We start from the raw sequence: 7,047 nt of genomic DNA, 5'->3' as shown, positions 1-7,047 counted from the left end.
CTTACCTTGGCCGTACAACGCACTGGGTCTGCAAGCAGCAGCCCGTAAAGAGATACAGCAGTGGTGTAATACAGTACACGGGTGGCCTGAAGCAGCGTGCGGACACGCTTAGCAGGCTCACACTGGCCCAGCTAGCTGCGGACAGCAGCGACGGGGTACACAACAGATACACAAAGAAGGCGGCCACCAGTGCGCGAACGCACGCGCCGACGTACACCAGTGGACAACTAGAGAAAAGACACACAGCAGCCCACACCTCGTGCAAGACTGCACCTAGCAGACACAAACAGCTAAACTTACCTTTTGCAAGTAGCCTAGCATACAGTAACATTAGCGCCTAAGCGGCCGAGCACATACGCGCTGATCAGGCCCACACAGGTTCCGGCTGCCAGAGCAGTAAACAGAAATAATAACGGTGGCCCACGCCGGTGCGCAAACGCACCCAGCAGGCTCACACCAAGCCCAACTAGCCGCGAACAGCCAGATAAGGTACACAGTAGTTAACAAACAACAACCCGGAAACCTGGCACACACAAAAGGAAAATAACACTGAAACGGCGGCCCGCAGCAGTGCGCGAACGCAGGCAGCAGGCTCACACTAGCCCCTCCGCCGTGCGGTATGGGGTGAACCCAGGAAAGGTGTCAACAAGTTAAACAAAGTTAAACGAAGTTTCCTGAAAAAAACACAGGTTATTGCCACATGCAGACTAACAAACACAGTCAAAGCAAGAAAGCAGTGAAAGTACGTACTCACGTATCACAGGTCTCAGATGAGGCGATCAAGGTGAGAGACTGAACCGGGAGCAATTTCCGCTATTTACAAGCTCGAGTCGTTCTGCTTCCGGAGGTCATGGGCATGACTTTGTTGACATATGGTCTCGGTGATAGGCAGAACGAAGGTGATCATTCCTTTTTTAGACCGTAGTGACGGTCAGAGTGAGGTCGAAACAGATACAGTATTAATGTCATCATATGGCCGACTATAAAGATGTAATCTGCCTGTTCCCAGGGATGGGTAGTATTTTTGAAACATGTAATATGTATTTCAAATGCAAAATAGTATTTTGTCATTTGTATTTCATTGGGTTGAAGGAAATGGCTCTGTATTTCGTATCAAAATACTTTATTGGTGTGTATTTTTGTATTTTAAAAATACGGCAAAATACTATATGTGAAAAACACAAAAAAAGGAGATACTACACACAGGTGTAATGAATAATTGGTAATTAGGCAACAATGGTTTATGTTTATCGCAATCAGCTAATGTGAGAACAGCTGTGTTCAACAACACTTAAGCTTTTCAGTGACGGCTATTGCTGAACCATCAGCTCTGGTCTGAAGCACTGGTGTGAAGTCGTCCGCAAGTGAAGACAAGCAAGTTTACCTCTGCAAGTTCACATAAGGACACTGACAAGGCAACCATGTCCCATTGTCTCCATCTTCAACAGAAAAATGTCAGATATCTCAACCACAATCACATCAATAGATGGTAAGGTGTTGATTGTGTTGGAATTCCCTTCCTTGTACTGTAGCATCCTTTTCTGCATTCCACAGTGGGGAGAAGTTCACCTTGTTTAATTGAATAACAATTCTATTTCCTTATTAGCTGCATACTTGAGGTTGGATATTGAGGCACGTCAAGTCTCTCACATACTGGAACTTCAAGATACATAGCCGTGTGATTTTCTTATTCAGTTCTGCACTGGACTTGAATTACAAATTTCGGCACAGATACACAATTATGATTTTGGCCTATTGATTATAATGTGGTTAATTGAAAGCTCTGTCAGTCATTTGGATAAGCATCAGCTAGATGACAATGTAAATGTAAATTTTTGAATTATTCTTAATTCTGATCACACTACATGAACTTGCATACGGTACGACAGGGGCCAAATTGTATTGTTTTTTACTATATAGTTTTAATAGGCTAAATGTTTGGGATAAAAGAAGCTTTTTTTGCAGTGCTTCCTATACTTCCTTGAAAAGTATTTTGAGTAGGCTATTTTCTAAATACAAAAATACAGTATTTTATTTTGATACATAATATTTTGTAGTTTATTTTGATATATTAAAAATGAGGGTATTAGGTATTTTATTTTGAAATACATTCTGATGTATTTTTGCCCATCCCTGCTGTTCCCAGTTACCCCTGCAGATCATAGACAGAGAAAGCTCTGGGAACAGAACGCAGGCATATGATTTTATTTGCACGCGCTACTATGGAAAATGAACTTTATAAAGACTGGCTCGGCCAATAAAAAAAAAAGGAAAAAGTATGCCAGATGGCCAGTCCAGCCCTGCGTTCAGGAATTATTTAATTATTATAAGCAAAAGTGGAACGTGCACAATGTTTCATTTATCCCTCCTGATCGGGACGAATAAAACAGGTATTGGGGACGAAATAAGCATACAGTTTAGCCTAAGCTATGTAAACTTCCAATAATTTCAATATTTTACAACAAATGCTTGACTGGTTGAATGGTCATACATGTCATCAGAATATCGCTACCTGTAGCCTAGATGCGACGAGTGTTTAGTGAGTAGGCCTAAGCTTGATGAACCATAAATGAAAAGTTTTCTTAACATTACACTAGGACATTATTACCATTAAACACTTTTACAAAAGTATAGGCCTTTAGCCTACAGTTAACACTTAATGACCTATCAAATGTCGGCGACTTAAGTGTGTGATTAGATAAATAGGCACTGGCAGATGCAATAGGTAAATAGATATCTTTGCGTGTTAGCACAAGTAGTAGCCTGTAGGCATAAAGGCAAGCGTGTTTGCCACTTACATTTCTGACGTCTGATACTTCAAACTGCTGCAAGTGCATCAAGAAAGGTCCTGCCTTAGACCATGTTAATGGCCAATTGTAGACTAAGATTTGGGGGTGGCCAATCGAATCTCAAGGGTGGCCTGTGCCACCCGGAGCTACCCCTCTGACTCCGCCCCTGCAGAGGTGGTGGCAAAATGTAATTATATGATATTTCCTGTGGGGGCGTGGACTTCAATAATCTCACTCCTTTTTGACCATACCTCTGTTTTCATACCTGATCGTATCAAAATACTTTATTGGTGTGTATTTTTGTATTTTAAAAATACGGCAAAATACTATATGTGAAAAACACAAAAAAAGGAGATACTACACACAGGTGTAATGAATAATTGGTAATTAGGCAACAATGGTTTATGTTTATCGCAATCAGCTAATGTGAGAACAGCTGTGTTCAACAACACTTAAGCTTTTCAGTGACGGCTATTGCTGAACCATCAGCTCTGGTCTGAAGCACTGGTGTGAAGTCGTCCGCAAGTGAAGACAAGCAAGTTTACCTCTGCAAGTTCACATAAGGACACTGACAAGGCAACCATGTCCCATTGTCTCCATCTTCAACAGAAAAATGTCAGATATCTCAACCACAATCACATCAATAGATGGTAAGGTGTTGATTGTGTTGGAATTCCCTTCCTTGTACTGTAGCATCCTTTTCTGCATTCCACAGTGGGGAGAAGTTCACCTTGTTTAATTGAATAACAATTCTATTTCCTTATTAGCTGCATACTTGAGGTTGGATATTGAGGCACGTCAAGTCTCTCACATACTGGAACTTCAAGATACATAGCCGTGTGATTTTCTTATTCAGTTCTGCACTGGACTTGAATTACAAATTTCGGCACAGATACACAATTATGATTTTGGCCTATTGATTATAATGTGGTTAATTGAAAGCTCTGTCAGTCATTTGGATAAGCATCAGCTAGATGACAATGTAAATGTAAATTTTTGAATTATTCTTAATTCTGATCACACTACATGAACTTGCATACGGTACGACAGGGGCCAAATTGTATTGTTTTTTACTATATAGTTTTAATAGGCTAAATGTTTGGGATAAAAAAAGCTTTTTTTGCAGTGCTTCCTATACTTCCTTGAAAAGTATTTTGAGTAGGCTATTTTCTAAATACAAAAATACAGTATTTTATTTTGATACATAATATTTTGTAGTTTATTTTGATATATTAAAAATGAGGGTATTAGGTATTTTATTTTGAAATACATTCTGATGTATTTTTGCCCATCCCTGCTGTTCCCAGCATTAGCACAACACTGCGATGGTTAGCTTGTCACCTGTGAAGATATACATGGATTTCTATGCAACACAAAAACATGCGTGCGCAACCAAGAGGCAGAAAGCACCATAGAACAGCATAGAGCAATGCAAAAGAGCAAAAGAATAAAATGAGTTTTTGTGCTGAAAACTGCACCAATTCGAAATCACGATGGTTAGAGAATGTTAAATATGTTCAATATCCCTAACGGAATGCATGTCTTCACCAAAAATGACAAAATACGATGTTACATTAATAATGCAAATGAACGGCAAACTTTGAAATATAGTCTGAAATTAGATGTTATTATCATTGAGACAACAGGGGTATACAATAAAATCCGATTACAGCAGCCGACTATTTAGGTTAAGTTTATAACGTTGTGGACGGCCACCAAGCGTCTTCTGCCTCACGGCTGCGCGCGCATCTAGTTATGTTGGTAAACGGGAAACCCGTGTATATGCTAGGCCTAAGTGACTGACCTATCTGGGTGCGTTTGGAGATGCCTGATGAAATCAGACGTTGTTAAATAGGCATAATTTATCCTGGTGCCACGCACCTTGCATGTAGCTGTTCGCTTATTTCCTCTGTGTACGAAGTTATTGTAACTGAAAGTAATGATAAAAGGCACAACTCCGGGAGGACTTCTTGTCACCAAGGTCAATGCATTTTTTTTTTATATAACTGTGACTGGACTGGACTATTTATGTATTTTTTTAATTTTTTAAAAAAGGCGACGAAATTGTGAATTTCCAGAGTGTGTTACTCCACACTCGGCAATCGACTCCTACGGACTTTCCCCTAAAGACGCCAGCTGCAGCAGCAACATTTACGGAAAGGTACTGGCTTGATGAAATTCATTCTCGACTCTCTATCCGACCACATAAAGACCTCGGGATACTTCGGTTTGGCTTTAGGGACCCTCTACTCACTACCACGTAAGTGTAATGTTGTTTGGAACTGTAGAAGAGGTATAAAAAATAGCATTTTGTAGCGGCGAAATGACTTGCCCTGGTCAGTTTTGACTAAAAACGGTAAAATCGAACTTTCTCAAAACACATCCGAATGACATGATTTTGATTGATTACTAACTCAAATATTGGTATTTTATAGATCATATAAAGGTGTTATTAGTGCTATCGTGCAAATTAATATATTTTTTTCCTTCTGCATATAAACACAATGTGGCTACTCAGGCAAAATATTGTAAACCAAAGTGTTTTATTATTTACACTTACATTAAGAGTCATAACATGATATGAATGTGTTTTTAATATGAACATGTTAACATTTATTGTACCTGTATTCATGTGGAGTATTGTGTGTAATATCCCCCAGAATAAACATTTAAATGTACTTATTGGTTGTGCATATATTTTAGTTGTACCACCTTAAATTTTCACTGGGGTTGTACCCTTGAAGTACCGATTAGTGCCTTTTAAGGGTACTATGTGATAATGATATATACAGGTACATTTTAGTCATTGCAGGTACACAAGTGTACCTTGATGGGTACAGATGGCTAGGGTACACAAATGTACCTGCATTCATGGGTACATTATTGTTCTTCAAAAGGGTACTGCCCCAGCGACAAGCATTTGTACCGACTTAGGTACACACTGGTACTTCCATTTCTTAGAGTGTAGTGCTCGTCATGAAAAGAAAACAGCAGCTTAATATTTTTCAGGTGTTTAACAGTAATAGGAGCACTGTTCTTAGCAGTTATGCCGAAGGCAGTGAGATTAGGCAATGCATCCTACAGTCACGCTGTTTGGAACATCAGTTCGGGTTTCAAGATTGATAAGATTCAGTTAATGCGTAGAGTATGGATCGTCTCAAAGTTTGGGACAACCAAACAGCAGTGTAAGCAAATCCTTATTGTTAGGTTACCATAGCTGTCTTTTCTCTAGGCCTAGGACTGTCGCAAATCGCGACATAAGCTCATTGGTTTCTTTTTTCTTTTCTTTCCCTTGTTGGCATGTTGGGTAGTGAAGCGATAATGCATTTAAAGCAATGTTCACGTCATGTGAGTGCAACGGATGCCAGCTAGCTTAGCTGTGCTTGTGGAACGTTGGTAAACCTCACTCCCCGACACCTCAAGAGTGCTGCTGGCATGCGAGCCAGTAGCCTGAGCTATTGGCTCAATTGTTAGCGCGCTCACCTCCCGATCCGAGGTGCTGCTGTTCGCGGGTTCGAGTCCGGGCGTGTGCAGGGCTGAATCGTGCAGGTTCAACACAACGCAGGTTACATGAGCCAGAGCCGATATGGCCAGAGCTGCTTGCTCTGTAAATGTATTAGGTATTTCTGTCCCACCCAGATTGCATTAAAATGGTGTGTTTAAGTATAAGTATATATACTCTTTTGATCCCGTGAGGGAAATTTGGTCTCTGCATTTATCCCAATCCGTGAATTAGTGAAACACACACAGCAGCCAGAATCTAAAAAAAATTCCCGGGGGTGAAATCTCCCTCATCCCATAACTTTTCAAAAGCTTGAAGCACCTCTATGTGCAGGCTAGCCACCGTGCTCACCGATCCTTCTTTTTTTGGGGGGGTAGGGGGGGTGATTAGCGCCTGGGCCATGGTGCGTACTATGGAATACAACCCTAGCAGCGCCCCTGCGCACACACACACACACAGACACACACACACACACATCATTATAATGCGCAGAGTGGCCTGATGTGATGTCTGAGGTTTTGACAGGCAGCCAGAACATGACAAGTTGCTGTGTTGCAAAACATAAAATAAAATATTTCCACACAAACACACACACACACATATACACACACACACACACATACACACACAAACACACACATACACACACACACACACACACAGATCACATAATCCTAATGCAACAATGCCATGTGGAGAAGTAATCTTGCAATGTCTCAAATTTATTACACTATTGATTCATCCAATAAATAAAGA

The sequence above is a fragment of the Alosa sapidissima genome, chromosome 5, assembly GCF_018492685.1.
Source record: "Alosa sapidissima isolate fAloSap1 chromosome 5, fAloSap1.pri, whole genome shotgun sequence".
In the NCBI taxonomy this organism is placed as follows: Eukaryota; Metazoa; Chordata; class Actinopteri; order Clupeiformes; family Clupeidae; genus Alosa; species Alosa sapidissima.
The sequence above is the reverse complement of the archived record's forward strand: the minus strand, read 5'-3'. Positions refer to the sequence as shown.